Source organism: Eptatretus burgeri, chromosome 11, assembly GCF_056783735.1.
Source record: "Eptatretus burgeri isolate ZD-2024b chromosome 11, Ebu_testis_v1, whole genome shotgun sequence".
Taxonomy (NCBI): Eukaryota; Metazoa; Chordata; class Myxini; order Myxiniformes; family Myxinidae; genus Eptatretus; species Eptatretus burgeri.
Genome location: NC_140971.1, coordinates 59,286,900 through 59,308,374, shown reverse-complemented (window position 1 = coordinate 59,308,374; position 21,475 = coordinate 59,286,900). Strand labels below are relative to the sequence as shown.

The window sequence follows — 21,475 nt, the reverse complement described above, 5'->3', positions numbered from 1 at the left end:
AATAAATGAAAACGCAAATGCACACTCAGCTTGAATGTGTGTTTTTTTTAATGTATATGTATTATATAGATACATATTCTCTCTCCAGCAAGTAACCACCCTTAAATTCCACCACATGGCAATGGAAGCAGGACGGCTTGATGAAACATCAAAACAGAGTGTTTGCTAACAGCCTTTCTTTCATGCTGATCGGGCCTTGGGGAAGATGACTCGGGCGTCCTTCTTCCTTTATTCCAAAGGCGGTAATTTGCGTAGTTGCTTCAACCAGTAAGCAGTTGCCTGAAACCTCTATTTTGAGCTGCCATTTTCATGACAGCAGTCGGAAATCGATAATGGCTGCCACGAGAAGAGTGGGATGGGGTTTTGTAAGCCGGCAGAGCATGGAATGATCATTTTCACAAGGGTCGATTTAAAGACCGTGAAATCTGGAACCCAGGGAGAGAAATCAGAGAATTCTCTTTGCATGTGAAGGAATTGCCATGCCACAAAAAGCCATGATGCCGAGTGGCCACTGTTGAGATGAATCATAATAAAAACAAGGCTCGTTTTGTCCACAGGAAAACCGCCTTCCTTGGCTGATGTTGCTTTGTGAGGAAGGGATGTTACAATGCCGGAAGGGCTCGAAGCCGAATTCCATTTGCCCTGTCTCAAGAGCACAAACACATCGACTCGGAGATTCTGCGGAAGCTGATAGCATGACCTCAGCTTGTAAAAGGGGGTCTGGAGGAGTTTCGAGCTCTCTTACCCTGCCGCTCTTGTACCACTTGCCAATGTGAAGTTTGTAATTTGTGTACTGAGTCACCTGTTTGTATTTTAAAGTGTATTTATAAAGGGAACTTAGAGTGGCTGAAAACATTTGAACAATGTGTAGCAGTGAGTGAGATGCTTGAAATTCTTCGTTTCACCTTGAGATTAAACCATGAAGAGTCTGAATCATTCTCCCATGACGTTCTTGGTTGATTGGATGACTGTTGCCCATTTCACGAGCCACCTCCTATTTTACTACAGTAAATTAACCTCAAATTACATTCAATACAACAGGTAATGGACCATGTTGGTGGAGGGCAATTGATCCTTTTATTCACAAAGTCTTTCCTCGTGGAGTAGTAAAACGACAGAGGGAAACTGGTTTACAGACTGACAGACGTAAACGGAGAACCGGCAGACAAAGACATACATTGCAAACATGTAGTTGAGTGATGGATATGAAAGGGGGAGGAGGTTAGTAATTAAATATAACGAATAGTTAAGTGGTATGAATCGAAGAGGGACGGGAATAAGTAGAAAAACGAGTAGTTGAGTGGAAAATTTATGACAAAGGGCATAAAGTTTCAGTGCAGGTAGTTTTGTTATCGATCACTAAGTCTGGATTAAAATGATCACGTTTAGTTACTGCATGAGAAGGTTTAATTTAAATCGAGCAGCTATAATTCTGATAGTGATCGATCTGCAATAGGAATAGGAATCGGATTTTATATGTTCTGATGATGTCCTGCCAAGATGAAATTTTTGGAAGAAACCAGCATGTTTTGTTGCTGAAATATTGTGTGGAACTGGAAGGCCATCATTTAATGTTGCTGGAATGATTGCGCCTGCATTGTAGTTTTATCAGACGTAATCAATATACACCTTGTACACCTAACAGGAAATTAGGGTTGAAGTAAGAGATCGTTCACGGTGTACATAATCTTACAATAGGTTCAATCAATCACATGATATTTTCATCACTTTAAAACCTTGCACTTTCTACAGCTTTATGACTGTAAAAACTCCAGAATTTCGTCTTTCTACATTAAATTGACAGCTTTTGTTCACTTAGCATTGCTGCGAGAGAGAGAATTTCTACAGCTGCACATTACACCCTCGTGAGTGCTAGTGAAAGTTTGAAACATCATCAGAAACAAATTCCGGGAGATCGTGATACTGACCCCTTGGGGAAACCTTCCAAAAGGTGGAGGGGCACGGGGCTGACTATGCATGACAAGTTTTGTTGAGATCGGTGAAAAAATGCAGGAGCTATTGAACTTACAAACAGACTGTTCCTGTTTGTTTATTTTTTATAATGTGAGTAATTTCTCCCATATCCCTGTCGGGAATATCACGGGCACCTGCAACAATGGTAAAGTCTTCATTGCTGAGAATTTACCCCAGACAGGTCACGACTCCATCACAGCACTGCTGAAGAATCTCTGTCAGGGCAAGATTGTGAAATTTGACTAGAGTACATTTTTAATGTCCTACATTTTTTCAAAATGTACTATTAAATTATCAAATGCAAGTATAGGGAATAGCCAGCTTAACGTCCCTTCGAAAGATGGCACAACCATTGACATCAACACCCTGATTCCAAATCATCAGGATAAGTTTATGGCCAGGCTGGTAATTGAACCCAGAATACACAACCAAAGGTGAGTAGTGAGAACACTGTCTTTGAGCTATCTTGTCAATCCATTGTAATATAATCCTTGAAAATTTTTGGAGGCCATATTATCAAAAGCAATCGATTCCTAATGTCAGCAAAAACAAGATAGGAAAACCAAGGAGAGATTAAATCTAGTTGTTGTCAACAGTGGAATAGCAGACAGTGGAAGGCCAACGTGGCAGATGATCGCTTTGCATGTGACACTGGGTGTGGTTAGGCATGTGGTTGGGTAAACCTATCCTAGCTTTCAACGTTGGATCTTACCATATGCATACTGCAGTCACATGATGCCTATTCCCTCTGCCCTTGGAGGGTACTTGCGTACAATGTCCGTACAAACACTTATCGGTGGTCAAAAAGTCACCATCCCAGATGAATACTACTTGGTGGTCGAAATATCAGACCGGAGCCTTGAGCTAGATGCTGCCGAGGAATGCTTTCATTTTGATTTTTGCCCCTGTTACCAGTAAGCTGGAACTCATTTGGCTGACCTCAGAATGATGGCAGGCTGAGTCAACCCACCTGGTGTTGTTTCAATGGTCCCAGGGCTTGAACTCAAGATCCCAAGACCTGAAGCCAGCCACCTTAACCGTTAAGCCAACACCAGGCTTTTATCTTCCTTACTATTGACCTTTAACTATGAGATACCCAGTCGATGATACGATGAAGCACCTCTATTTTTGTATGTGCTGGAAAGCATATCTGCAGAGTGCCATCTACGATTAATGTACCTGGGTGGGGGCGGGGAGGCAGATTGGTGTTGGAGGAGGGAGCTAAAATGAGACCTTTTGAGAAAATGAAAGTTGAAGAAAGGGAGATACTGAAGGTGGAGAGAAGAGTGAAAAGAGATTTTCATGGTGGTGTGGCATGAGTGGGGAGTGAAGTGAAAGGGAGAAGAAAGGGGTAAGAGGATGGTAAGGAAATACAGGGGAATACACAGAGCACACAGAGGTTTGAGAGTGGGGTCAACATTTTGCCATATTTGTAGACCTAACAGATTTTTTCTTGATAATGCCGTACCCAGACCAAAATTGTTGCTGAAAAAAAAAATTGGCTTATTCTTCAGGAAGGATGCCTGAGGGATCCTTACACACAATATCTTGAAAATGAACCCAGTTTGTAGCTGGGCCAAGATTCAAACCCAGGCTAGACAGGTTACAGGTGAGTATACATACCTCGAGCCATTTGGGAACAAGCACCCCCAAATAATTAGTAGGCAATTAAAAATATTTTTCGAGTATATCTATTGAGCACTTTGGTGATATTTCATTTTGGGTCTAGCTGGAGAGTTGCGGATGAGACTATAATTAAACAGTCGACGTAGACATTGATGGATAATCCATTTAAGTAAGACTGGTGGAATCGCCACATTTCAAGGGGTCTATATTGTCGCCCCGTTCTCCCCAAAAAGGAAGCCATCATAGACTTAGTATCAACATAAACACTGCCTGGCCTAGAGGCCACTAAAGGAATGTAAATGGATTTACATTTGCACGTTTCTGGAAAAAGGAATAAACGACCTGGCACAGGCAGAACATGAGGCTTTCATTCACAGAAACAACAACCGAGGAACATGCTCTGCACAATTCACCGCCATGTACATTTGAAATAGGTTCGCATCGCGATCAAGAGAACATTCATCATTTCCCGAAGATGAAGCTTCTTGCCAATTTTGTCTTGCAAGTAATTTTTCAGCAAATTTTGCTGATTTCAGCAAATTTTGCTGAAAAAAATCGAATGGTATATACAATTGTTACCACCGAGAAGCAAGGACTACACACGACAATATTGAAATTTCCACCAACCTTGGATTTTCCTGATATGGGCCGAAAAACTTCCTCCTTGCATGCACCGGGTGCTGAAAGTCTGAAACCTTGCAAGTTGTACAGAAAATTTTTTTAAAATGGAATGCCAATGTGTTCGAATAGGCCTAGGGCAGGGAGAATGAAAAGGGAAATATGAATGTTTTATGAAAAATAAATAAACAAAAAGTTTTCCACTTACATCAAAGGTCGGTTTAGGTTGTCTGCTTATCAAGGATGATAACACTTACGCTGTGCCAGTCCCAAACAGGGAAAGAAAAACAACTAAGGTATCAAAATCTTCAAAGGTTTCGATGGAACATCTTGAAGATGCATCTTGTGAAATGAAATCCTTATCATGGGCTGAGACAAGGCCGTGGATATGTGGGGCATAGTTCTGGTGAACAGCTCTTATGGGGTTGGCTGGGGGGAGCTTGGTCCAAGTCTTTCACGAACCGGCTGGTCAGGACTGAAGTTCGACTAAAGTTAGGGCAGGAATTTGTAATTTATTCATGGTGCCAGTGATAGCTCACCTACTCTTCGCAAAGGATACCGTGAGATCTTTAACGTCTACTAACTAATGCGAACAGATGGGACGCCCGTTTTACGTCCATCCGAGGGACGGCAAGCACATTGATGAATCGCCCTGCCTGTGAAACACCAGGATGACTCTTTATAACTGGGCCAAGAATCAAGCTCAGGCTAGACAGCTTAGAGGCGAGTGTGTATATCTCTAGGTCATATGGTCGAGCTTGTACTAAAGACTTTAAAAGACATTAGAGTACTTGAATGTGAAATATAAGGAGATCAGGCCGAGGTCACATTTGCCACGGCGGCCGTGGGGTCTCCAAAATCTGCGGCCATGAGCAATTATACAGCGGTCGCAGTATTTCCACGGTCACACAATGTAGCAGTCACATATGTTTTTATTTTTCGGGGAGCTGCACGGCGTATTTAGAAATCGTGGAGACCGAAAACGTGGGGGTGCCGTACGGTCTTTGATTTGATGTCGCACGGTGACCTTAGGGCGTCGCTGCAGCGGCCATAGAATTTTCAAGGCAGACGCAAGGAGCCCGCAGGGGGGCCACAGGGGGACCCTAAGGCGACCGCAGGGGGACCCTAAGGCGAACGTGCGGTCAGACGGACGGTAACGAGTGGGTATATATACCAGTTCTTTTTTTACTGAAATAAAAATAAACAAGCATATATAACTGAATATACTATAACTATAATATACCGTGGTGCCCCAGAATCCGAACGCCCCATTGTTTGAACAAATTGGAATCCGAACAATTTTTTTGAGAATATTTTGCACTAAAAACCTTACATTTGAAAAAAAAACGAACACAACGTGGCGTTCATGGTTGTTCACGTGTCTCCCCCACCTATTCGACCCGCATCTTCGCGCTTTGTTCATTCAGTTCGTCGGTGGAAGTCTTCGTGAAACCTTCTCTCATGTGTCGATCGATACTCGGTCACATTTGCTCTACGGCGAGTCACAGTCACACATTAGGCCTCAGTCACATTTGCTCTACGGCGAGTCACAGTCACACATTAGGCCTCAGTCACATTTGCTCTACGGCGAGGATACGGCAGCCGTACGCCCTCTAAATTGACAGAAACGTGCAGCGGCCGCAGAGAAACTGAGGTGGCCTCAGGCTGGCCCTACGCCGTATGGCTATCTTTTACAGGTCGTAAGGTCGCCGTGGAATTATAACGCGGAGTTATAACTTTTTTCATTTCTACGTTCGCCGTAGCAATTCGACAAGCCGAAACAAAAGAACTGGTTAAAAAAAAATAATAAATAAATTTACCCATTCGTTACCGTCCATCTTGCCGCACGTTCGGCTTAGGGTCCCCTGCGGTCGCCTTGCGGGCACCTTGCGTCTGCCTTGAAAATTCTATGGCCGCCGCAAGAACGCCCAAAGGTCACCGTGCGACATCAAATCAAACACCGTACGGCACCCCCACGTTTTCGGTCTCCACAATTTATAAATACACCGTGCGTCTACCCGAAAAATAAAAACACATGTGACTGCTACATTGTGTGACCGTGGAAATACTGCGGCCGCTTTATAATTGCTAGTGCCCGTACATTTTGTAGACCCTCCGGCCGCCGAGCCAAATATGACTTAGGCCTTACCTCGTGTTTTCACCTTCATTTGTGATGTTTGTTTTTTTTAATCATCTTGTGTTTTAATTAATAACAAAAAAAGCAATCCGATCACGTGGTGTGACGGACTGTCGGGCAAGGATTGAATTTCACAGCAAAAGCAGTTGTAATTTTGAATATCCATGATTACGTCAACCCGATGCGTTTGATGAAAGTGATTGTGGTTCTGCGGGCATCATGTTTGATGAGCTGCCCTGGGGGCAGCGCTTTCGCAGAGTGTGTGAGCGATCGGAACCCAGGCCGGAGCTCGAGCCTGTGTGGACCTTTGGATGTGGTGATTGTACCAGTTTACATACAATACACCGCCACCGAAGGTCATTTACTCATCTTGTTTTACCTTAAACATTGGGAATTTCAGTTTAATGTGTCTTGAAAGTGGGTTTTCTTTGGGTCCACGAACGGATTAATTCACTCCATTATTTCTTATTGGGAAAATATTTTTGGAATCCGAACTTTTTGCAATCAGAACAGCCTCCTGGAACGAATTAAATTGGGATTCTGGGGGCACCACGGTATGGGCAAACACCTATACTCCGATCTGTCGCGGTAGCGCACGATAGACGCAGACTGCCACGAAGGCCGTACGTAGGTGCACGGCGGGCGTAGGGGAACCGTGTGTCGACCCTGCGTTTCCCGCAGGTAGTCACACAGACCGCAAGGCCACCGTACGGCGACCATGGAAATAGTGCAGCCGCCGTAATTTTTTGGGGGTTGGGAAAATTCATTTTTCATTGAGAAGAGCTTACGGCAGCCGCACGAATAACGCAAGCTCACCGTACGTCCTACGTACGGTCGACGTGGAACACATCTACTTCATAGCTTGGCTTGTGGAATTGCTACGGCGAACGTAGAAATGAAAAAAAGTTATAACTCCGCGCTATAATTCCATGGCGCCCCTACGGCCTGTAAAATATAGCCAAAGGCGTAGGGCCTCCCTGAGGCCACCTCAGTTTCTCTGCGGCCGCCGCACGTTTCTGTCAATTCAGAGGGTGTACCGCCGCCGTATCCTCGACGTAGAGCAAATGTGACCGAGGCCTTAGTAGACAATGGACTCATTAATATATGGTGTAAGCAATTTCAACTGAGGTTCCCTGCATCAGGTGCCATGGGCTCAGATTGGAACATCAAACAGACTGCACATATTTTTCTTTAAAATCGAATAAAGTGCCACAACACGACATGGTATTTTGGGGTAACGTGGAATTCATAAGGCATTTAAATATATTAAATTAGAAGAGCACTTGGAAGAGTGCATACTTCACCCACGCAATGCCTGATCCACGAGAACATATCAGATCCAGTACCTTTTTGAAATGTCATGCGACATCGTTTTTGGCTCTATCTCTCAATGGTGAAGAATCACTTTTATGTTGAAATAATTCACGTATCCAGATTCGGATTCAGATCTTCACCGAAATCGAATCAATTTGCCGGTGTCACATGCACAACCTGCCCAAAAAGTTTCATCCGAATCCATCCACAACTTTTTGAGATATTATGCTGTATATCAGGTCAGGTCAGGTATGGGAACATGTGGCGGAGCAGCGGGTTGCTTCGTTCACTTTCCACTGGTACTCCAGGGGCCTCCATCTGGCCATCCCCTGGGCAGATGCCAGGCCTATCCCCATCTACTTGAGATTTCGGTTAACCTGCTGCAACAACGAGGCACGTGGTTGGCCCATTGACCTCCACCACTCACGAGGGTCTCTCGCTGAGAGAATCTGGTGAGCAGGATCAGCATCAAGAAAATGAACCGCATGCCCATACAGCTTCAGCTGACACTCATGGACTATGCAGGTAACAAATCTCATTTGAGTCTCTCTCAGCAACCGCTTGTTGGACACAAAATCCAACCAGCGATAGCCAAGGATTCTCCGAAGAGACCTGGTATGAAAGAAATAAAGTCTCTTTCTCAGATTTTCTGGTCAGAGTCCAGGTCTCGCATCCATACAGCAAGGCTGGAAGCACCAAGGACCTGAAGATTCGGACTTTCATCCTCCTGCACAGGTACCGACAGCGCCACACCCCATGATCCAGTGAATCCATGACTCCACAGGTCTGACCCAGACGTCTATTGACCTCTGGCTCACAGCCAGCAAAGATATGATAATATCACTGCCAAGGGATGTGAATCTCTCCGTGACCCCAAAATCCTCACCACAAGCAAGTGCAGACAGGATAGCAGCATCCAATATGTCACTGAAATCCTGGATCTTAGGTTTGACCCAAGAAACCCATAATCCCAGCCGCTCTGACTCCTGAATCAGTACCTCAAGGGCCCTGAAAAGGACATCCAGAGTCTCCGCAAAGATGACTGCATAATCTGCGAAATCAAGGTCAGAGATCTTGACATTCCCAAATGACACACCACAGCTTGATCTCTCCGAAATCCTCCCCAGAATCCAGTCCATTCAAGCATTGAAAAGTGTGGGGGCCAGTACACACCCCTGATGAACTCCAGCAACAACTAGACATAAATCGGAGATGGTACCACCACATCTCACAGTACTCTCTGTACCGGAGTATAGTTCAGACATCAGATTGATCAGTTTTGGTGGCACCCCACAAAGACCAAGAATCCTCCAGAGGGCATCCTGATTCACTGAATCGAACGCTTTGCAGAGATCAACATAGACTACAAGCACCTCCTGCAAAAACTCTCATCTGTATTTGGTGAGGAACCGAGGAGCAAGGATAAGGTCAATCTTTGACCTCGTTGGTGTAAAGCCTGACTGCTCTGGATGTTGGTGATCAAGCAGATGGTGGCGAACCCTATGAAGAATTACCTGAACAAAAAACCTTGCCCGGCACTGAGAGCAGCGTCATCTCTGGGTAGTTGTTGCAGTCCCGGCGATCAACCTTCCATTTCCAGAGAGGGACAACAAGGCCCCTCTTCCAGTCAGTTGTGAGGATGCCTGTGTTCCAGGCAGAGCACATACCTGCATGCAATGACATGAGTAAAGCATTTCCACCAGCCTTGAAAGTTTCGCATGGATGACACAAATCCCAGGAGTTTTACCCCATTTCAACTGGTTCACCACAGCCTGAGTTTGCACAAACGAAGGTGGATCACACTTGATTGGAGGGTCAGTAATGGCGATAGTAACACCTCTGACATCCACCTCAACAGCTGGTGAATCAGCCCAGTGCAGCCTCTCAAAGTAACCGGCCCAGCAGGCATTCACTTCGGACTCCTTTGTCAAGAACCCTCCACGCTCCGCTCTAACTGCAGAACATGAGGGATGGGCTTGGAGGAACACAATGTGTGAATTCCCCTGCAGGCTGGATTAGAATCACCTGACCACAGGTGATGCTCTACCCCCTCACTGATTCCTCGCACACAGGCCTCCTTGTCCACCGTCTGCGCATGTACAGTTTTCCACCTCAACTCCCTGAACAGTTCAGCTCTGCCATTAAGTCTGGCCAAGCGACTGGTCAACGTATCCAGTGTCTCTTGAGAGACAAACTTCTTCTTCACCCAAAGGTGAGTTCCAAGACATCCACCGGCAACATCAAGGATGGTGGTCTTGAAGATATTCCAGAACTCTTCAGGGTTCCCCAAAGCACCCAGACCCCCCAAATTCCCTCTCAGCCTGTTCGTAAACTCCTCAGCTACCCTCTCATCCTTGAGCTTGCCATCATCCAGCCTCGGCTGGGATGGTACCATTCTCCCAGATTTAAGCTGAAACTTCAGAGTTGCTACAACAATCCGGCGGTCATTATTGAGGAATTGAGCACTCCGGTAGACCCTGCAGTTTTGGATCATCCTCCAGTGAACATCAATGAGCACATGGTCAATCTTCTTCTCCACCCCACCAGCGTTGGAATAGCAAGTCCACCGATGAGCTTGTGGGCGCTGAAACCATGAACCAGCCACCCTAAGTCCATGACTTCTCGCAAAGTCAAGGAACTTCGTGCTATTCAGGTTCACGGTTCCAGACCCATGGAGACCAACACATGCCTCATAACCATCCCTATCAGTTCCAATCGATGCATTGAAACCCCTAACACTTGAAGAGTATCTCACCCGGGGTACTGATCAACCACAGACTCGAGCATGGCGTAGAATGCGTCCAACATAGTGAGATCACTCATCTCAGTAGGAGCATTTTCACAGACCAGAGAAACAACATCCAAGGAGTGATGAATCCTTCGTCTCATAATACGCTTGTTGACTGGTGTTACCTCAATTACCATTGGAGTCAGCTTATTGGACACAGCTACATCAACTCCTTGGGCATGGTAACCATCAGAGCGACCACATCAATTGTAGGTGTAACCACCCACCATGATCTCGCCACTATCCAGTCTCCGAACCTCAGAGAGTTCTGCAATACTGATGTTCAAACGCTAGAGCCCAGATGATGACAGAGACAGGTGATCATCCTCTCTTCAGGATAGGACATTCCAGGCACCTCCATGAAGGTTACCCCAAGTTAACCCAAGGAGACCGCCATCTGGTGGATGACACCTCAACACACCCCCCGGACACGCATGACCGCAATCTGACCCGGGAAGGTTACCTCGTGGTTTTCCTCCCGTCATCAAAGAGTGCGGGTCCCAAAGGATTTGCCCCAATCCTGTCATCCAGTGAGCTGCCCTGCGGCGGTACTCCCACGGAGTGGGTTTTCAATTTTCTTCACGGTTCTGTTATGTTTTGCAGAGTGAAGGGTTTTACGGTGGGCGGAGTGGAAATCCTGCCACCAACCTCCTAATTATGCATTCTACGCCACACTCGAGTCTGTGGTTGATCAGTGCCCCAGACGAGATACACTTCTAGTCTTGGGGGATTTCAATGCATCGACTGGAACTGATAGGGATGGTTATGAGGTGTGTGTTGGTCCCCATGGGTCAGGAACTATGAACCAGAATAGCACTAAGTTCCTTGACTTTGCAAGAAGTCATGGACTGAGGGTGGCTGGTTCATGGTTTCAGGGCCCACAAGCTCATCGCTGGACTTGGTATTCCAACGCTGGCGGTGTGGCAAAGGAGATTGACCATGTCCTCATTGACGGTCGTTGGAGGATGATCCAGAACTGCAGGGTCTACCGGAGTGCTCAGTTCCTCAATACTGACCACAGGCTTGTTGTAGCAACACTAAAGCTGCACCTTAAATCCTGGAGAATGGTACCATCCCAGCCTAGGCTGGATGTTGCCAAGCTCAGGGATGAGAGAGTAGCTGAGGAGTTTGCGAACAGGCTGAGTGGACACTTGGGGGGTCTGGGTGCTTTGGGGGGTCCTGAAGAATTGTGGAGCGCCTTCAAGACCACCGTCCTTGATGTTGCCGGTGGATGCCTTGGAGCTCACCGCAGGGCAAAAAAGAATTTTGTCTCTCAAGAGACACTGGATACCATTGACCAGAGTCGCAGGGCCAGGCTGAATGGCAGAGCTGAGCTGTTCAGCGAGCTGAGGCGTAAAACTGTATGTGCACTGAGGGTGGACAAGGAGGCCTATGTGCGAGGAATCTGTGAGGGGGTAGAGCATCACCTGTGGACAGGTGATTCTCGTCCCGCTTACAGGGGAATTCGCACATTACGTTCATCCAAGCCCATCCCTCGGAGCACTGCAGTTAGAGCAGAGGGTGGTAGGCTCTTGACAGAGGAGTCTGAAGTGAAGGCCCGCTGGGCCGGTTACTTTGAGCAGTTGTACCAGGCTGATCCCCCAGCTGTCGAGTTGGACGTCAAGGGTGTTACAATCCCTGTTGCTGACCCTCGAATCAACTGTGGTCCACCTTCGCTTGTGGAAACACGGGCTGCGGTGAACCAGTTGAAACGGGGCAAAGCTCCAGGGATCTGTGGCATCCATGCCGAACTTCTCAAGGCTGGTGGAAATGCTGCACTCGTGTCTTTGCATGCAGTTTTGTGCTCTGCCTGGAACACAGGCATCATCCCAACTGACTGGAAGAGGGGCCTTGTTGTCCCACTCTAAAAAAGGGAAGGGTGATCGCCAAGACTGCAACAACTACCGAGGGGTGACGCTGCTCTCAGTGCCGGGCAAAGTCTTTGCTCGGATAATTCTTGATAGGGTTCGCCACCATCTGCTTGAGCACCAGCGTCCAGAGCAGTCAGGCGTTACACCAAAGAGGTCAACGATTGACCGTATCCTTGCCCTTCGTGTCCTCACCGAACGCAGACGAGAGTTTCGGCAGGGGCTGTTTGCAGCCTATGTTGATCTCTGTAAAGCGTTCGATTCAGTGAATCGGGATGTCCTCTGGAGGATTCTTGGTCTTCGTGGGGTGCCACCAAAACTGATCAATCTGATGTCTGAACTCTACTCTGGTACTGAGAGTGCTGTGAAGTGTGGTGGTACCATCTCTGACTTATTTCCAGTTGTTACTGGGGTTCATCAGGGATGTGTACTTGCCCCCACACTTTTCAGCACTTGTATGGACTGGATTTTAGGGAGGATGTCGGAGAGATCAAGTTGTGGTGCATCGTTTGGGAATGTCAAGATCTCGGACCTTGATTTTGCAGATGATGCAGTCATCTTTGCGGAGACTTTAGACATCCTTTTGGGGGCCCTCGAGGTGCTGAATGAGGAGTCGGAGCCGCTGGGATTACGGGTTTCTTGGGTCAAAACTAAGATCCAGGCTTTCGGTGACATCTTGGATGCTGCTGTCCTGTCTGTGTCTGTTTGTGGTGAGGATGTTGAGGTCGTGGAGAGATTCACTTACCTTGGCCGTGATATTCATGTCTCTGCTGGCTGCGAGTGAGAGGTCAATAGACGTCTGGGTCGGGCCTGGGGAGTCATGGATTCACTGGATCATGGGGTGTGGCGCTGCCGGTACCTGTGCGGGAGGACGAAAGTCCGAGTCTTCAGGTCCTTGGTACTTCCAGTCTTGCTGTATGGGTGCGAGACTTGGACTCTGACCAAGGATCTGAGACGGAGACTTAATTCCTTTGGTACCAGGTGTCTTCGGAGAATCCTTGGCAATCACTGGTCGGATTTTGTGTCCAACGAGCGGTTGCTGAGAGAGACTCGGATGAAATTTGTTACCTGCATAGTCCGTGAGCGTCAGTTGCGGCTGTATGGACATGTGGCTCGTTTTCCTGACGCTGATCCTGCTCACCAGATTCTCTCAGCGAGGGAGTCTCATGAGTGGAGGAGGCCAGTGGGCCGACCATGTTCCTCATGGTTGCTGCAGGTTGACCATCATCTCAAGGAGATGGGGATGGGCCTGGCTTCTGCCTGGGGGATGGCCAGACGGAGGCCCCTGGAGTGCCGGCGGAAAGTGGACGCAGCGACGCGCTGTTCTGGCACATGCTCCCATACCTGACCTGACCTCCTAAAAAAGTAGCCCAACTGCAGGAGGACGTCCGCAGACACAGTTGGGCATGAGAGGTCGATGGCCGTTGGGTCACAAGGAGCTCCTTTGTTCTTTGTTAAGAACAATGTTAAAAGTAAATAAAGAAGGAACATTAAATTCACAATAACTCCCCTTTTCTTCCCTTATCCTTGCTATAATTCTTGGACCAGTGTTTGTGTGTTTGTTTGTCGCGCTACTACTCCGACAGTTATGGACCGATTCCATCCAGACTTGCTACATAGGATCAGCATGACGCCAGCTAATGTATTGGGGAGTTTTTTTTATCTTTGCTGGTGGTCTTGGGCGGGAGGAGAGAGACGCAAATTCTCTATGTAAATGTGTATCGTGTAGCGCCCCTCCAGGTGGGAGAGGGTATTACAAGTCTCCACCATTTACAGTGCAGTATCCCTGTCCCCACGTTTTCCAGTACAGTGAGGTGTTTTTAATTATCAGCAGTACTTTTATTTTTGCTTCACACTCATAACTTCATGCGGTTTTTTGGGGGTGTTTTTTGCCTATACAAAGCTGTCAGTTGCCTATACACCGCCCAAATAAAGTTATGTATCAGAAGAACGTGTTACATGTTTGGAACGAGATCGCCCATCGGGCGGGTACTCTGCTGACAATAATAATAATCTATAAAAAAAAAGTGTGCTTGTTCGTTCGTCTATCTATGTGTAACATTACGTTCTACCCGTTGGTTGGACAGCTTGTCTGACTCGACCCACAATCATATGGTGGCCATGTTGGTGCTTGCTGCTTGGTGCAACGTGAAGGCAGACATCTTGGAAGATGTCATATTCACAAACACCATCGTCCTCCTTCCAAGTTTTCCTTTCAGTGTAAATCGACCAAAGTGACAGTTCTGGAAGGATGCCTGTAGGTGTTGTGGCCATTGTAAATATTGTCTTCAGTGACTGAGGCTGCACCTCCCAAATAACTGTGGCATCCTCTCAATCTGGGCTTCAACTAAACCCATGTCATTAGAAAAGGTCTTTGTCCAAGGTCATTATTTATTTTTAACGATGTGGATGTATGCATCAGGAAGAAGATAATTGGTTGCGGCCTGTCATTTATTGGCACAATTGACTTGCTCTTGGTCACATATTTTGTTTTCCTCATATCTCTTGGGATTGTGAGTTGGACAGACGACTGGGACTAGCTATGACATGTTGGAGCCGTGTGGTTGTGGTTGCTGTTGCTGTTTCAATCGTGCTTTCTGTGAAGTCGGTGACGGCATGATGGAGGAGGGGAAAGAGTTATATACTGTATTCTGCTGTTTTGATGTGGGAACGCCCATTTGCTTTTATATGAGTGGATTGAGGGTGAGGACGGGAGGACAGAGTTGGGCTTGGGAGGGGGAGAGTGGGGGGAGAGCAAAGATGGACAGAGTTGGGAGATTGAGGAATTTTGGGTTGGGGTTGAACAGCTATGATTGAGGAGGTGGGGGATGGAGAGGGAGCTTTAAAGCTTGAAGTGGGGAGGAGATTGTTGGAGTTGGGAGGGGAGAGTGAGGACTTGGGGTGGGGGGAGAGTAAAGATGAGACAGAATTGGGAGGGGGTGGTTGAGGCTTTTGGGGGGGGGGAGGAGGGATTGAGAACTTTCTGTGGAGCGTGGGAGGGTTGAGGAGTCTTGGTGAGGAGGGGGTTCGAAGGCTTGGAGTGGGGAGGGGATTGACGCCTTGGAGTTGGGAGTCGGAGGGTGATGATTTGGGGTTTATGAGGGGTGGGGAGAGTTGAGGACTTGAAGTCATATTTTACATTGTGCTGAGGCTCTGCAGGTCTCTGCTTTTGTTGTTTTTTAATCATAAAAATCCATCCAAATGTCTGTTGCTTGTTTTCCCTGAATTTTCAAAATAAATATACCACAACTATATTGTAGGTATTTCCTGAAACGTTAAGCTCTTATCAAGATTTTTAAGTTTCCCGTTTTGATCATTAAGTAGTTGAACCTATTGATGCCATTGTTTTTTTTTTTAAACATACAGTAACATGAGATTAATTACAAGTTCACCATATACACATCCTAATCTTAACTTAATGGCAGTGTTTGTTACTTTCTATATTTAATCTACCTCCTTTACCCTTCTTTCACACACTCGGTTCTTCTACTGAGCCTTGTACAGCCTCATGAAAGAAATGGTGAAGACAACACAGCTTCTCTGAGAGCTGAACATGCAACTCCCCCCCCCCCCCCCCGCCACCAATATTCTCCCTCTAACAGCATTCCTTTATTATAACCAACACACACAGGCTCATAAAACAGGCTCATGTTCTCTTTACTCTGAATCTGAAATTTCGGGATTGTGACGCAATTGAGTTCTAAATATTTATTAAATACTCAACAGTTTGTTTCAAACATGAAATAATAAGTTGGTTTTTTTGTCATTACCATTGTTGGGCAGACAATAGCTTTTGTCCTGTTCTGCGTGGGAAATTAGAAATTCCTGCCAAAATCAGTCTAACATCAGGCCTGGCCAACCAGTTCGTGAAAGATTTGGTCCAGAAAGAGTACAAGGCCAACTCCACAAGAATGTGGAAATAATTTGGGTGGTGGAAAGTGGTAGTAGTAGTCTTCTTATTATTATTCTTGTGGAGCCTGTAGCTGCTGGTTGCATCATTGGTTGGGGGCACAGGTATGCCACTGATGTAGTGCTACTATTACCGGTACAGTGGTACTCATTTTGCCAACCTCGGAAGGATGACAGGCAGAATCAACACCACCTGGTGTTAATTCATCGGAAAAAAAAACAGGGGCTCGCACTCTTGACCCGAAGATCCCAAGCCAGCCACCCTAACCACGAAGTTAACACCAGGGTGGTGGTGGTCGTGGTTGTGGTGTTGGCAGCGGTGGCAGTGGTATTTTTCATTGTCATCAGATGTAGTTTAATATGACTTTCATTCACAAAGCAGGCTTACATCAGAAACTTAAGCTGAATAACACAGCCTCGTCTAAAAGATTCCATTTCGTTCTTATGGTATATTATTTAAGTTTCAGCATCTATCCCTTATTTATACTCCATAAGATGGTTTGTATTCCATTTGTCTTTTTATACCTTTCTTTTTTGTTTGTGAATGCAACCTCAACAATAATGGTTCTACCTCTATACATCCAAACATCTTCCTTTCACTCCCTTGTTTGCTGAATTGAGCTTGTCAAAGTCTGTTCCTATTGGTGGAGTTGTTGTTTAGGATTGCAACGCATCCGGTTGTGTATCCCCGAGGAAGCTGAACACACCAATAAACCGTGAGATCATGAGAAAGATAAACAGGCCGCAGACATCCAGGCCAACTACCGCAGGATGTGAACGTAGTCTTCAGATTGAACTCCGTGAACTACCAATTCTTTCATCCATCCATCCATCCATCCTAGATTTAGAGGAAGGAAGTGTATGAGCTGGAATTGACTCGTCCCTATGTATCCTTGAGGTTTCATGAAACTACATGTATAAAGACTCATCAATAAGCAGTTTAGGTAACAGGCAGTTGCCTTGTTAAAAACATGGATTTTTGGACGTTCCCTTATTTAAAAAACAAAATATGGTGATTGGTGACCCATGGTAATCATTGGAAGGTGCAGAAGCAATTGGTAAGTCAATGGTGCACTCCATGGTAGGGAATCAAAAGGCATGATATCTCAATGGTGCTGAATGGTGTACCATGGTAAATCTTTTTTTTTTTTTTTTGTATACCTTGGTCGAGGCTCGTACGAGAGCTGACGCACAACTCACAGCAAGGAGGCATGAGACAAGAGGGGCGGGAGTGGAAGGGACAAAACAGTGGGGAACAGACACATTAGGTGAACTGTGGAAGGGAGAGGGATGGGGATGGGACGGGGAACATGGCGAAGAGAAGATGGACATTTCAGGGACTTTCAGGAAGGAAAGCAGGGGAATTGAAGGAAGTGGGCTTGGGTGGATTATCGGGGGTAGAAAAGATCAAGGATTTGGATAGGGGAAGATAAGAGGTGGTGGTGAACAGCTGTTTTGAAAGCCTGGAGAAAAGAATGGGAAAGAATAGAGTGAGGAAGTTTATTCCAAAGGCGGGAAAAAAGAGGAATGAAAGAGTGAAGATGAGCAGTGATTCGTGATTTTGGTAGTTTTACCAGAAGGGGGTTGTTGGCGGACCTTGAGCGCCCTGTGGAAATGTGGTGGGGACAAATCGCAGAGAGAGCAGGGGGGGCAAGGCTGGAGAGGAGTCGGTAGAAGACAGAAAGACCACCGAACAACCTGCGGTGATTGAGTGAGAGGCCCAAAGACTCAGCTTCATTGCGGGAGATGCCGATGATCTTAAATGCCCTGGTTTCGACAGCGTGAAGCCGAGAAAGGTGGGAGGCAGGAGCACCAGCCCAGAGGGGAGAGCAGTACTCCATCAGGCTACGGACAAAAGCTTTGTAAGTGGTCAGGAGCTCAAGAGGGCCGAGGAAGGACTGAGCACGACGGAGGATTCCCAGTCGGCGACTGGCTTTTGAGGCAAGGTTGGAAATGTGACTTTCCCAGGAAAGGTCATGGCAGATAGTGAGACCTAGAAGCTTGAAAGAAAAGACTTCTTCCAGAGGATTGTTGAGAAAGTGGATGGGGGGGTTTTGTAAACGGTCCTTTCGAAGAGACATAGTGAGAGTGTGAGATTTGTCTGGATTGAAAGACATGTTCCACGTGTTGGACCAGTTTGTGATTTTATCCAGATCTGCAGTGAGCGAAGAAGCTGCTGCTTGCCGGTCCGAGGGATGACAGATGGTACGGCAGAGGGTGGAGTCGTCGGCAAAGAGAAATGGAGGATTTTCCAGAGAGTCCGAGAGATCATTGATGAAAACCAGAAAAAGAACAGGGCCCAGAACGCTACCTTGAGGAACTCCAGCCTGCACAGGAAGAGGGGATGAAAGAACTCCATTTAGGGCCACACGTTGACTGCGACAGGAGAGGAAGTCTGCGAGCCATGAGTGGAGATGGCCTTGAATACCATGGGAAGAGAGTTTGGTGAGTAGGGCAGGGTGCCAGACTGTGTCAAAAGCACGTGATATGTCCAGGGATACGGCTCGGATTTCCTGTCTTGCATTGAGGACCTCCATCCATTGATGGGAGAGCAGAAGCAACATATCCAGGGTGGAGTGACCTGGTCTGAAACCAAATTGATTATCGGAAATCAAGCCATTGGAGAAGAGGAAGGATTTCATGTCTGAAGCGATGATGGATTCCATAACCTTGCTGATGATTGGGAGAAGGCTGATTGGTCTGTAGTTACAGGGATCTGTTTTTGCACCTTTTTTATGCAGGGCAGTGATGTTAGCAGATTTCCAAGCAGATGGCAGATGACCTTGGGCAAATGAGAGGGTGAATAGAACAGAGAGAGGGTGAGCAAGAGCAGAAGAGCAGGCTTTGAGAATCTTTATGTTATGTGAATGCAACCTTTTTGATAAGGGTTAAACTTTAGTTTTAATCAGTCTGTGAGGAAATTTGGCAAACATTGTGCAATGTGACGTGTAGAGTGAGCCAAGGTCATACAATGAATGCAATAGATCTCAAATGTCATCATTGGTTAAAGGTGATTAATTATTATGATTATTATTAATATTGTATTTATTATTCACAGTAGTATTGTCTGTGTAATAATACGCTTGTTTGTCTGTCTGTTTTTAACGCTCCTTTCCAGTCATTGGTTGGACAGCTCGCCTGACTCCACCCACAATTGTTACCTGAAAAAAAAATTAAATCATACGGCCGCCATTTTGGGGATATGCTACGCCAAAGACATCTTCGGAGCTGTCATATTCACAATCGACAGGCCCTCCCGATAATCCGATAATGTTTCCCCTTCAGTGTAAAACAACCAAAGCGACTGTTAAAAGGAACATTAAATCTCGAAAGGTTGGAGTCGATAGGCCTCACGGGCCTTGTAAAGGCCACAGCACGTGTTTGCCTCAGGCTTCAGTCATTAGGATTCAGGCCTCTTGCTTCAACCTTCGGGCACGTGCAATTGAACTCTATCCGAGTTGTATTGTTGTGAGCCGGGGTTCGGTGGCGATGACGACCGCTAGATGGAGCAGTTGGGCCGTCTCCCACCGAACACCGGAATTGAAGGTCGTCACTCCGGACAACTCCGGAGCTTATGGACCATGGATGCCAATATTTCGACCGCACGGTTAGGGTATTTTTGTCTGATTCCAATTTACCTAATTCGCCGCGCGGTCTAGCTACCGGGGAAACCACACCCTCGGTCGGCTTTGTCCGAACCGAGTCGTTGTTACCGACTCGGGTCCGGTGTAACCGAGCGGAAATTACCAAAGCCGCGCCGGTCCAAATGACAATTTACGGCCCAATCGGCCTCCCTATTTCTCAAGCGCGAACCAGACTGGGTCAATGGTAGAAACGACAGGCAATAAACTGGAACATTTAACAGGTATTTATTTACAATAATAAGACACAGTGTAGACTTATTCCAAATATACAGGCAATGTACAATGGGCAATCAACACTTATACAATTTCTGCTTATAGGACGGCGCCACCACAGACACACACACCAAAAGAAAATGGACCCGGATTATCTTTATTTCGACCCTCGCAGTCAAGGGGATAGACAGGCTGGAGGTCAGAGTTTGGTCGGTACCTGGCCGCCTCGTGCGGTTTGGCCCGCGACTGCAGGTGTGAAACTCGAGGTCGTCGGCGAGCCCAGACACGGTATAGCGGGGTCCAGGCGGGGGTCAGGGTCGCTCCTCACAGAGGGCCAGCGGAGATTCCCGGCTCCGGGTTGTTTCTTGACAAAATGAGAGATGGAAGTCGACGGCTGTGGAATAGTAAGAGGACCAGCTTGAGACACGGCAACGACGACCACCAATAGCAATGGTGACCCCTTTCTTCTCCGACAATTCCAACCCAACTCCAGCGAACACTCAGGAGAGCCCAGCTATTCTTATCCCTCCCCCGGGCGGGGTGGGGTGATCGGTCCTCTGAGGTAATCTTTGCCCTGATTGGACAGGGTTTTGTGGAGTGATATCTGTCCCCCTCTGATTGGACAGGGGGAAACCCTGCCTCTCTGGGGCAGAGTTGGAGCTCTGAGGTAATCTTTGCCCTGATTGGACAGGGTTTCGTGGGGTGATGTGCTGGCCATCCGTGATTGGACAGGGGGGAACCCCCTCCTTTCCTGGGTGGAGTCGGATCTCTGAGGTGAGGAAATCTCCGCCCACGTCCGTGGTCGAACGCACGTGAGCAATGGCATCGATTGTGCGAAGAAGTAAAGGGAAGGATTGATTTGTTGGCGTTGGGTATTGAAAAAATCTAACGAGAAAGAAACTTCGCAGCACACACATGTAATTCCCTTTAGACATCGGGAGGAATCTAACTATACACATACTTATTGAAATAACTAAGCTTAGGGACTGCTGTCTGTTTGTGTGCAAATGGCTTCCAGATTCGTAACAATATAACTATGATGTATTATTAATGCACATCGGTAGCGAGCATGCTTTTGCTTCAATCCTGGATTATTTTCTATTTTCGGGAGCACTCGAGGGAGTGGTCTGTGGCCTATACACTGCCCAAAAAATCTGAGGCATTCTCTTGAGTAAGGGCTTTCTCCACGGAGGTTCCGTGGGTCCCTGCTAGTTATTATAATATGCAATGACGAGGTCGCTCCTTCATTGCAGGGTACAAGAGCGGCCAAATGGGGGTACATAACTTTCCATCACTTCCGGTTAGTGACGGTCACCGCCATTTGAGCGCGGTGAAATCAGCACATCAGCAACGAGGTGAACGTTGCTCAGATTTTCTGGATAAT

At 46.8% G+C, this 21,475-nt stretch overlaps 1 long non-coding RNA gene across 1 annotated transcript; it reads right to left on the bottom strand.

Annotated features, from left to right (window-relative positions):
• Positions 1 to 1,547: 1,547 nt before the first annotated feature.
• On the bottom strand, positions 1,548 to 20,654 carry LOC147017190 (uncharacterized). Its single transcript, XR_015049388.1, has 3 exons — positions 20,309 to 20,654; positions 4,228 to 4,352; positions 1,548 to 2,189 (listed from the first exon to the last, which is right to left on the bottom strand). It is a non-coding gene; the product is annotated as an uncharacterized LOC147017190 (long non-coding RNA).
• Positions 20,655 to 21,475: the final 821 nt, after the last annotated feature.